The sequence below is a fragment of the Culex quinquefasciatus genome, chromosome 1 (genome assembly GCF_015732765.1).
Source record: "Culex quinquefasciatus strain JHB chromosome 1, VPISU_Cqui_1.0_pri_paternal, whole genome shotgun sequence".
NCBI classification, from domain to species: Eukaryota; Metazoa; Arthropoda; class Insecta; order Diptera; family Culicidae; genus Culex; species Culex quinquefasciatus.
In genome coordinates this window covers 80,486,477-80,498,608 of record NC_051861.1, presented here as the reverse complement: position 1 = coordinate 80,498,608, position 12,132 = coordinate 80,486,477, and the positions used below count along the sequence as shown (strand labels likewise).

Sequence of the window (12,132 nt, the reverse complement as noted above, 5' to 3'; positions counted from 1 at the left end):
AATCCTCAAAAACGCTTCCATTTTTTGTCATACCACATTTTCCCACAGGGTCAGGTGACTTTCGTTCCTGGGTTTGGCCATTAAATTAATTCAAATTAACCCCCGGGCTCAGAGCACCGTTCCGCAAGGGTGGGAAAAAGTCAACCACATATAAACGGATCCTACCTCAATTTTGAGAGGCAGAAGCAAAAAAAACGGCAAGGGTCCCCAGGAAGTGATCCTGGCCACAAGTGGTAACTGACCCCTTTTTTTGTCGAAATAAACTTATAAAAGAACCCAACGAAACAAGTGCATAATGAAAACAAATCGACGAATTAAAGTTGATGTAAAGTGAGGGGAGAGTAGGAAAAAGATAGAGAGAAAAAGAAGCGAGCTAAAACAAAAACGTGGAAGGAAGCGCAGGACAACTCCCGGCCCAGCTTTTGACGGGTAATGACCGTGCGAATCGTCCCATTGTGGATGTCCCTTCAGTCAATTGGACCCTTTTTGACGCGAGGCAGGAAGTGCACATGACATGGTATAAACAACATACAATTGCATTTGGGTGCTGTGCGCAATAAATTGGTTCACTTGTAAGTTTTATTTGAATTTTTGGCCAATACTAAGCAAGTTTCCGTCGTTTGGAATGGTTAAATTTGTTTTTATAGCATCGTGCCATTAAAATAAATGACGTCTGGTCGCGCAGCGCGCCATAATGGCCACTTGTCAAAATATTCTTGAAGTCATTATGGCGCGACCAAACGTCACTTTGTTTTGGCGCGCTGCTATAAAAACAAACAAGCCCGTGTCCGTTACGACCTGATTACACCGTAAACATTACAAGCCAAAACAAAAACGTTTGGCCAACAGAAACGGCGACAACTACGGAGGCAAAAGTTCCCCCTCTTCAAAGTAGTGAAAAAACGAGTCCATACGAGCACACACTAATCTGCCTGATGATCTCGAGCGCGATTCCAGTGGTCGGCAGCGCGTTGCCATAAACAACCTCCCAGCAGAAATATGCGAGCGAAAGAGACAGCAGGATGCGTTATAAATACTAATTGACCCTAAACTAAATCTTCCGGTCTCGCCGGAGAGCGAACCGCACCGATTGTGACGAAGTTGGCTGAGCTTGGTTTTTTTTGTGGTTAGAATTGAGGCCGTTTTTTTTTTAGTTTGAGCGTGTGCTATAAAAAATTATAGCAAGCGCGCGTTGATTGCATGATGATTACCTGCTGAAAGTGATCAGGAGGGGAAGAGGAGCACTCTTTTAATTAGGGCCGGGCAGCAAAGTGGCCACGGTGGCGTTGCGGCGATATGGTCCGATGGAAGCTAATATTGTACCAAGGTCTTGCGGATGGAGCGGAGAAATGCATAGTAATTGAGCGACCGGACCTGAGGGAATTGATGTAGAGCAAGTGTTTGCACCAGCACTGTAAGTTCTTTCCGCACGCATGCTTGCGTTTGGGGTGGTGAACGGTGGTCAGTGGCGAGGGGTCCGAAGATGTCTTTTCCATGCTCAATCCATATAAAAGATAACATAGTTTGCAATTAATTATGAGACACAAAAAATATGGATATTGTTAATCTTTGAAATGAAGAAAAATTACAAAGTAAATATTTTGAGCTGGTTTTTTAGCTGAAAAAAAATTAATTCCAAAAATCTTACTCTAAAAATCAAAAAACATTTAAATTTGAGAATCTTTTATCTTGAATCTTTGAATCTTTGAATCTTTGAATCTTTGAATCTTTGAATCTTTGAATCTTTGAATCTTTGAATCTTTGAATCTTTGAATCTTTGAATCTTTGAATCTTTGAATCTTTGAATCTTTGAATCTTTGAATCTTTGAATCTTTGAATCTTTGAATCTTTGAATCTTTGAATCTTTGAATCTTTGAATCTTTGAAAATTTTTGATCAATTTTCTAAAAGATAATTTGTTTTTATTTATTTGAATATGGCTAGAACAATGGAAAAATGTCGGCAATTTTTTCAAAAAACATAACATTAGCAAAAAGTATAATAAAAGTCGAATACCTGATTTTTTTAAATTATCACTTCACCCGCTTAGAAAATTAATAAATAATTTAAAAAAATCTGTTTTCGGAAAATAATTTGTTATGTTTATTTTTTTAAATAATGACGAGAACTCCCGGGCAGACGGTAAACACAAAATTGATAATATTTCAATATCAAATCCTGTTAAAATAACAAAAAGTGTTATTATTTTAACCTGAACTTCAACTTCAAGAAGAACATATAATAACAGTTTCTGATAAAATAGCAAGATTTTGTATTGAAGTGATATTATACTGAAAATGTTTAATAACACGCTAATAAGAGGAAATGTTATACATTTAAAAAACTCTCCTAATAACAAGATTTGTTATTCGTTTAGTATTCTGACTTAGAAATAAAATTACCATAAATCGCACAAATGGTAAAGTTTTTAAGTGTCAATAACACAATCTGTTATTATTTTTTCTTTTATTAAATATGTTTAGATCTTTGGTATAATTTTGACAATTTTCGCGGGGTCATTATTTAGGCCATGAAATGGGGTTTTTGAGCTAAAATTATTCTAAAAAGTTGAAATTTTGAAAGTTGATTTTTTTTAATTATTTGATATACCCCCTAAGGGACTTTGCTAATACTGGCTAGAACTATGGGATAATTTTGACCATTTTCGTTGGGGTCATTATTTTGGCCATGAAATGGGGTCCTTCAGCTAAAATTATTCTAAAAAGTTTAAATGTTGAGAGTTGATTTTTTTTAAATTATTTGATATATCCCATAAGGGACATTACTAAAATTCGCTTGAACTATGGAATAATTTTGACCAATTTAATCGTGGTCATTTATTTGACCATGAAATGGGGTCCTTAAGCTTAAACTAATCTGATAAAATTAACTTTTGAAAGTTGTTTTTTTTTTCAAGTTTGTTATATTCTCTAAGGGAATTGATTTATTTATTGAGAATTTTTGAAATGTGAATTACAAAAACTGTTATTTTCACAGAACGAGGAAGTCGGAGCTGACGTTGAAGTTCGAGCTGGAGTGAGACCTCGGAGACGGCATCGGATTCAGCTAATTTTCATCAACTTTCACTTGGAGTCGGAATTTGTGAAGTCGGGTATTGTTGGAGAGCTGAAGTCGGCGTTGACGTCATATCCTGCATCCAGAGTCGGAGTTGTCTTCAAAGTATTGATTCAAAGTCGCTTGAAGGAACCCGACTCTGCAGTCCTGACTAGTACAGAAGAGTTATGGCAACTGCAGGTTTATTTGAAAATGGCAACTAAACCAAAACAATAACTTTTAATAACAATACAATAACAAGTTCAAAAACATTTTTTGTTATTATGCTGCTCCACCTCTCTGCACAAAATAACAAATCATATTATTCCATCATGATTCCTTCTGTGTTATTGGTTTGTTATTGCAATAACAACATAATAACAGTTTAAGTTATTCTTCGAACAAATTTTTGTTATTGATTTTTCTTATTTTAACAACTAATCCGACCATCCCAATAACATATTTCGATCTTCCCACAATATCAAAAACTGATCTTCCCAAGTTATTTCCGTCTGCTCGGGCTATAAGAAAATGTTGGCCAATTTGTCAAAGACATTATTTAGGTCGTTCAATTTGCTCTTTAAACCAAAACATTATGAAAAACTTGAAAATTAGAGGTTTGATGTTTTTTTATTATTTATACATCTATCCTCAAGAAATATAATGCTATGTTAGTTTAGTTTTATTAAAAAAGAGAAAATAATTCCAAAAATAGAAAAAAAAAACTTAAGCCTACCCCTCGTCCCTAAGCCCAAAATGACCATTTCAAATGCATTCGCCTGCAGTGAAAGGAGCATCCTCCTCCAGAACGAATGCATCTGACCGGCGCACCACCGCCGTCTTCGTTCGTTGTAAGCAGAAGGAAAGCAATGTAAAAGCAATATTTAACAAGCCGTTGGGCACGCGAGTACTTGTTTTTTTCTTCCTTTTCCTTCCTCCCTCTCTCTTCTTGCGCGGCGGCGCATGAGCAATTGATTTTTCTTTTAGGGAGATGCGCTTAGTCGCGCATGCCTCTTCGTCGCTCTCTTTCTCTTGGCTTTTTGTTCTACTCCTTAGGAGCTGATTGTGCGGTTTAGCCGTTGATGGAAAGGCTCTTCAACGGTCGGAGTCGATGATTGGGGAAGGAAAAAAAAAACGTTGTAAATTTGGAAGAGGATAATCAATGAGCAAACATAATCGTCACCTGTTCTTGAGGTGATTGAAACTGTCACTACGCTGACGTTTCAGACATTGTAATTAATTTAATTGAATTACACTTATTTTTTTATAATTGCAAATTAAATGTACAATTTCGGCTTCAGCCTTTTTCTCTTCTACTGTATATTATCTTATTTAATGAATTGTATTTTATATGTTCTTAACACTTCGTCAGCTGTGTGCTATTTTGTGACAACGACCATTTAGTACTTTTCGAGTAAATCGATTTTTAAAGTTTGTTGGTAAATAATTTTAAAACTATGAATGATAGAGCCAAACTTTTTTAAGCAATCGTTTCGTATACTATCGCTTAACAAACGCTCCAAGTTTCAACTAATTTGGTTACACCAGTTAAAAGATACAGTAAATAATGTAAACAAAAATCTGAAAAGCACGTGTCACAAGTGTGTTACGAAAGTAAAATTGTACTACGTGTCACAAGTGTGCACAGAATTCCCATACAAACTAAAATAAGCTCAAATCAATGGTTTAATCGACTTAATCAGTATATTTTTATAAACAAAAGACCCTTTAGAAAGTATGTGTATAGGGGAAAGTGGGGCAAGTGTAACAAGCTAAGGAAATGCTCGTTAAAACCCATCAAAAACGTTAAAAATCTGTCGGATTCTTTAATAATCATCTTATTCCAGGTCTTGACTAAGACTTTGATAGAATGAGTTTTTAAAAAAACCTGTTTTTTATGTAAAAAATTGATTTTAAAAATTTTGATTTTCCGTACGTTCTACTCAACTAGTGGGGCAAGATGAACAACCCGTTGGGGCAAGAGGAACAATGCATGAAACAACATGTTAATTTGCTAACAATTGAACTGTTATCACTTGGATACATCAGATTAGATTGTATTTGAAACGATTCTTTCATTTTTAGATCAAATCATAATATTTTGCTTAAAATTAGATCGTTTTCACGAAAAAAAATTATTGCTTTGATGAAAAAAAGGAAATTATCATAATATCACTGTATTTTGCATGGACAATTTTTTTTACAATTGTTTATCAGTTTTTAAATACTGTTATGTATTTATTTCTCAATAAAATATGTTGTTGCAGCGATTCGTATTTTTTTCCATACTAAAAATCCATATGGTACAGTTGCCCCCCCTAAACAAGATTTTTTAAAAGCTCTCAACAAAAATAACCAAAAGTAAAATCATATTTTATAATAGGTGGAAATCATTCGTAGGGACACTACTGATCTAGGAAAAATAGCAGTTTGATAAAATGAGCCTTAAAACGAACCCTAAGCCTTATTTTGTACTTTCCAAATATTATAAGAAAACAAAGGTTTTGAAAAAAAAACTTCATTAAATCTTATGTCCCGTGGCGTTTACGTCGGTTTGGTAGTTATGTGTTAGTAGAATCAGTTGATTGCAATGCTAGCAACAATTCCTCATACTGGAAATAATCAATATTGTAAAAATTACGGCCGTACGAGCGATTGTTCCTCTTGCCCCATATGGTCGTCTTGCCCCACCTTCCCCTACATAAATTTGTGAAAAACAAGAAAAATTATCCACATTTTCCAACAACATGTATGACGTGTCACAAGTGTGCACAATTATTTTGATGATAAATTGGTCTATGTCACAAGTGTGTATTGCGATATCCGGGAAACGGAAGCGAGTTTCCAAAATCGGGTTAAAGCATCTTTTAGTGTTTGTTAAGTATAGCAAAACGTCATCATTAACTCATTTTCGACCAATATGGTCTATGTCACAAGATAGCACACAGCTGACGACTTGTAGCCCCAACGGGGTAAAAAAAGTTGGAAATGCAACTCCACCGGCTCATACAACCCTTGGGAAAATAATTGGAAATGCATTTCCAACTTGTTTGACCCCCTTGGTGCTACGTGTTAACTTGTTAAGTATTTTGCTTTTCTAAAAGTTTTAGTTCTTATCAACCTTGAATATAACCATCAATATTATTTTTTTGTATTTGAAATTGTCGATATCGGGTTTCTCGCATTTTTTGCCATACATTTTTATCATTAGGTTTTGAATTGAGCAATTCCCCATAAACCAGCCTTTTATATATGGATAATTCTCCGCCAACTCACACAGCAGTTGCCCCGACCCCTCTTCGATTTGCGTGAAACTTTGTCCTAAGGGGTAACTTTTGTCCCTGATCACGAATCCGAGGTCCGTTTTTTGATATCTCGTGACGGAGGGGCGGTACAACCCCTTCCATTTTTGAACATGCGAAAAAAGAGGTGTTTTTCAATAATTTGCAGCCTGAAACGGTGATGAGAAAGAGATTTGGTGTCAAAGGGACTTTTATGTAAAATTAGACGCCCGATTTGATGGCGTACTCAGAATTCCGAAAAAACGTTTTTTCATCGAAAAAAACACTAAAAACGTTTTAAAAATTCTCCAATTTCCGTTACTCGACTGTAAAAAATTTTGGAACATGTCATTTTATGGGAAATTTAATGTACTTTTCGAATCTACATTGACCCAGAAGGGTCATTTTTCATTTAGAACAAAATTTTTCATTTTAAAATTTCGTGTTTTTTTCTAACTTTGCGGGTTTTTTTTTAGTGTAACAATGTTCTACAAAGTTGCAGAGCAGACAATTACAAAAATTTTGATTTATAGACATAAGGGGTTTGCTTATAAACATCACGAGTTATCGTGATTTTACGAAAAAAAGTTTTGAAAAGTTGGTCGTCATCGATCATGGCCGTTCATAGTCACCCGCGACAGACACGGACGACGAAACAAAGAGAAACGCAAAAAAAACTTTTTCAAAACTTTTTTTTCGTAAAATCGCGATAACTCGTGATGTTTATAAGCAAACCCCTTATGTTTATGTATTGAAATTTTTGTAATTGTCTAGTACAAATTTTGTTTAAAGTTTGTATCTTGATGTTTTTGTCAAGGTCGAGGGAGGGGAGAAGATATCAGAAATTTCGATACAAAAAGAATGACAAAATGCTTTTGTCATCATCAATCTATCATCAATTCTAGAGTTTTTTTAAAGGTCTTATAAACACATGGAAGATAACAGGGTATAGGACCTTTTCAAATATTAAAAATTATTATTAGAATTAGATTAGAATTATTTAAAAAAGCCTTTGCAAAAATGCATAAATAAACGTAAAGCAATTGATTTCACATGTTTTTAACTTCGAACATACGTTTCGATACAAATTTGCCGGACAAAAATTACAACCCAACCCTGCCTTTAGACGGGCTTCGATTTTAAATATCGCCAAAATAGTAGTTTATGCAACAAGTTGCAAAAAATATATTTTTTCAGCACAAGTCGAGTCGTACATTTATCCAACAAGATTCACCGAGTTGGATAAATTCGACGAGTGCTGAAAAATCAAGTTTTGTAACGAGTTCCATACAACATTTTTTCCAATTCCGAAAAACACCCTTTGAGCGGAATTATAAGTCAAATGTTCATGTATTATGTCAATTACCCATTTAAATCAAAAAAATGTTGAAAAGTTTAACTTTTCGAAACAAGTACTGAAAAGTACAACTTTTCAGCATCGATTTCATTGCTAAGAAGTAGGATTATTCAGCATTTATTTTGAAAAGGTTTACTATTCGATTCTGTTATTTTTGGTTCAGAAAAGTAGGTTTTTTCATCGTTCAAGAATGACAGGAAGTAGTTTCACGAGTGAGTTGCATAAATCAGTTTTTCAACTAATTTTTGCCTTTCTTACTAAAGAAAGGTATAGGTTTTACTTTAAGCCAGGACGTCATTTCCAGCTTCGTAAATATGTCGATTCAGCATGAATTTTAAACCGAAAAATCGCTAAAAAATCACACTGCATCGATTTTCGACGCTCTATCGATTCACCTTGATAGAACTCGTCTATCTCGAACCCTGGAATTTTGAGAAAATAAATTCCGTGGAGGTCGAGTGATGTTCGTATGTGGTAAATTTTGCAAAATTTTGTGTCGCGCCGTTCTCAGCTCCCATAAATCCGATTTCGATTCTCCTAAATGCAGATGAAAGCTAGTGTGCTGAACCTGGGCGAGTTGCCGCGCAAATTTCGAATTATCCATCTGTTTTCGGATACGGCCAGACTTTTCCAGAAAATACACAGTTTCCAAATGAAAATATGGTCCAATTTTTTCATTTTCATATCTTTTATTAATCTCAAAAATTGCATTTTTCGAGCTCTACAACCTCCCAAATTTTCATCCAGATTCATAATATGGTTCTGGAGTTAGAGCCGTTTGATTGGCCTACCATAAGAAACAAAATCCCTAAAAAAAGGTAAAAGCCCACCTGGTGACCTTCGCCAACATTTTTCATTTCTGATTTTATTCGAAATTTCTTGCTACATTCATAGTACAGACCATGAGTAAGCATCTGAAACAAATTTTACATCGATCGGCAATCCCGATCAATTTTTAGAACGATTTACTTTTTGCCTTTCTTACTAAAGAAAGGTATAGGTTTTACTTTAAGCCAGGACGTCATTTCCAGCTTCGTAAATATGTCGATTCAGCATGAATTTTAAACCGAAAAATCGCAAAAAAATCACACTGCATCGATTTTCGACGCTCTATCGATTCACCTTGACAGAACTCGTCTATCTCGAACCCTCGAATTTTGAGAAAATAAATTCCGTGGAGGTCGAGTGATGTTCGTATGTGGTAAAATTTTGCAAAATTTTGTGTCGCGCCGTTCTCAGCTCCCATAAATCCGATTTCGATTCTCCTAAATGCAGATGAAAGCTAGTGTGCTGAACCTGGGCGAGTTGCCGCGCAAATTTCGAAATATCCATCTGTTTTCGGATGTGTCCAGACTTTTCCAGAAAATACACAGTTTTCAAATGAAAATATGGTCAAAATTTTTCATTTTCATATCTTTTATTAATCTCAAAAATTGCATTTTTCGAGCTCTACAACCTCCCAAATTTTCATCCAGATTCATAATATGGTTCTGGAGTTAGAGCCGTTTGATTGGCCTACCATAAGAAACAAAATCCCTAAAAAAAGGTAAAAGCCCACCTGGTGACCTTCGCCAACATTTTTCATTTCTGATTTTATTCGAAATTTCTTGCTACATTCATAGTACAGACCATGAGTGAGCATCTGAAACAAATTTTACATCGATCGGCAATCCCGATCAATTTTTAGAACGATTTACTTTTTGCCTTTCTTACTAAAGAAGGTATAGGTTTTACTTTAAGCCAGGACGTCATTTCCAGCTTCGTAAATATGTCGATTCAGCATGAATTTTAAACCGAAAAATCGCTAAAATCACACTGCATCGATTTTCGACGCTCTATCGATTCACCTTGATAGAACTCGTCTATCTCGAACCCTGGAATTTTGAGAAAATAAATTCCGTGGAGGTCGAGTGATGTTCGTATGTGGTAAATTTTGCAAAATTTTGTGTCGCGCCGTTCTCAGCTCCCATAAATCCGATTTCGATTCTCCTAAATGCAGATGAAAGCTAGTGTGCTGAACCTGGGCGAGTTGCCGCGCAAATTTCGAATTATCCATCTGTTTTCGGATACGGCCAGACTTTTCCAGAAAATACACAGTTTCCAAATGAAAATATGGTCCAATTTTTCATTTTCATATCTTTTATTAATCTCAAAATTGCATTTTTCGAGCTCTACAACCTCCCAAATTTTCATCCAGATTCATAATATGGTTCTGGAGTTAGAGCCGTTTGATTGGCCTACCATAAGAAACAAAATCCCTAAAAAAAGGTAAAAGCCCACCTGGTGACCTTCGCCAACATTTTTCATTTCTGATTTTATTCGAAATTTCTTGCTACATTCATAGTACAGACCATGAGTAAGCATCTGAAACAAATTTTACATCGATCGGCAATCCCGATCAATTTTAGAACGATTTACTTTTTGCCTTTCTTACTAAAGAAAGGTATAGGTTTTACTTTAAGCCAGGACGTCATTTCCAGCTTCGTAAATATGTCGATTCAGCATGAATTTTAAACCGAAAAATCGCTAAAAAATCACACTGCATCGATGTTAGACGCTTCGTCGCCAAGTCGACAAGTTGTCAAGTTGAGCTTCGAATACTGGCGCTAGAATGCTGGCGCATATGTTTCGGCTCGACTTATACTCGTTCGTAGTAGCTTGTCTACCGATGTTTCCTTCAACATGTAAGATATCGTAGCTTTTCGGTTTCTTTTGCTCTGTCCGTTTTTGCATAACTGTCCAATGTTAATGCAAAACTTTTTACATAGGACATTCATCCGGGTACAATCAATTTGTTTCCCGTGTGCTCCTAAAATCGCCTTTAAGTAGGCTTCATTTGTCGTGTCGTTTTATTTAACAGAGTTCATTGGATTCCAATAGGAGCTTTCTAAGCTTCTAAGCTTTATATCGTTTTCAAAGTTTTCAATGCTCGCGACGCCAATGGCTATCTACCTAAGGTATTGCGATTGAGTGTGTAGTGGTGCGGTTGTAAAAATATCTATCTCTGACTCTCTCACTTTCGTAGACGCTGAATGGCAAGCTTCCCACTGTGCGGTTAACTCGGTTTTGCTTTGCGTTTGCTTTGTTCGGTTTTTGGGCTCGTACCAAAACTAGAAAACCAAAACCGCGGTGTGTGTCGTCACTTGCGCATTGGAAGCTAAGAATTTGTACGATTAAAAATATTCGATAGGTGAAAATTGTTAATAATTAATAATACCTTGCTTTCATCATAAGATTTTTTGTATCAAGTCGATGTAGTGAATTGAGAGAAGTTATATTCTTTAGTGAGAAAGGCTCTATCTCACCCCTGGTGGGATTAAATCGGGTTTTGGAATTTAAAAAGCATTGGAAAGAAGAACTTTTCAATTTTTAGAAAGTTTTAGGGTTGGAAAATTTTCTTGTTTCATGCGGCTTTGTCAATGTTTAGAAAAAAAAAATCATTTTTAATGAGTCAACTTTGGCAGTGTTTTATACTAACATTTCCTCTATATTATGAAAAGTTAAGTCTCATCCAAACAACCCACCATTTTCTAATGTCAATAGTTCAGCAACTTATTGGTCCAACGTTGAAAATTTAAAACATTCGTTAAATTTTCAATCTTTTCTAAAACAACATTTTATTCAAATCAAGACTAACATGCTTGGCTCTTTTGAAATGTTAGTCTTGATATAAAAATGTAAAATACTGCTTTCGAAGAGATTGGAAAATTTCACAAACATTTCGTATTTAAACGTTGAAAATCGGACCATTAGTTGCTGAAAATAGTTGAAAATAGTGGGTTGTTTGGGTGAGACTTAGAAAACATAAATTTTCCTGTATTTAAGCCTTTGCATGGCAATATCTCAGCAACTAAATGTTGTATCAACGAAGTTCAAAAAATCAAAACATAGAAAAAAATCACCTTTTCAAAAATACTTTTTTTTGAAGTGGAAAAACAAGGGAACTTACATTTAAAAAAGTTACCTGCGTTAACTGCGACTATTTTTTTTAAGTTACCTAAAAATGGCTTCAACTTGAAAAGGGTCCACTTTATTAAAATTTCACCAAAGTACTTTTTGATTGCAAATTCAATTTTACATCATAAAATGAAGCTGAAATTTGTTTGCGACCAATATTTCAATTTTTTTCAATCAGTATTGATTCAAAAATTCATAACTCGGTCAAAGATTTTTTGCCCGTTCTGGAAATTCTGAAAAATTGGCATTTTATGTCCCCTTATATAAAAAAATAAAACTTTTGTTTTTTTTGAGACAGAAGATAAATTAAAAATCACAATCACAAATGACCGAAATCTCAGAGAAATGCTCTCTTGTGAAACTTTTTTTTTAGATTTTGATTGATTTTATGGGGCATTTCATTGGAAAAGCAATTTTTTGTCAAAAATCTCATCAATCTCTCATCAACATTGTTTCCAAAATTTCCACACCAACAAAATGTTTG

At 34.9% G+C, this 12,132-nt stretch overlaps 1 protein-coding gene across 1 annotated transcript in view; it reads left to right on the top strand.

The window, feature by feature from the left end:
• The window catches only part of LOC6044152 (protein sevenless), a 50,506-nt gene that overhangs the window by 16,005 nt on the left and 22,369 nt on the right, over window positions 1–12,132 (top strand).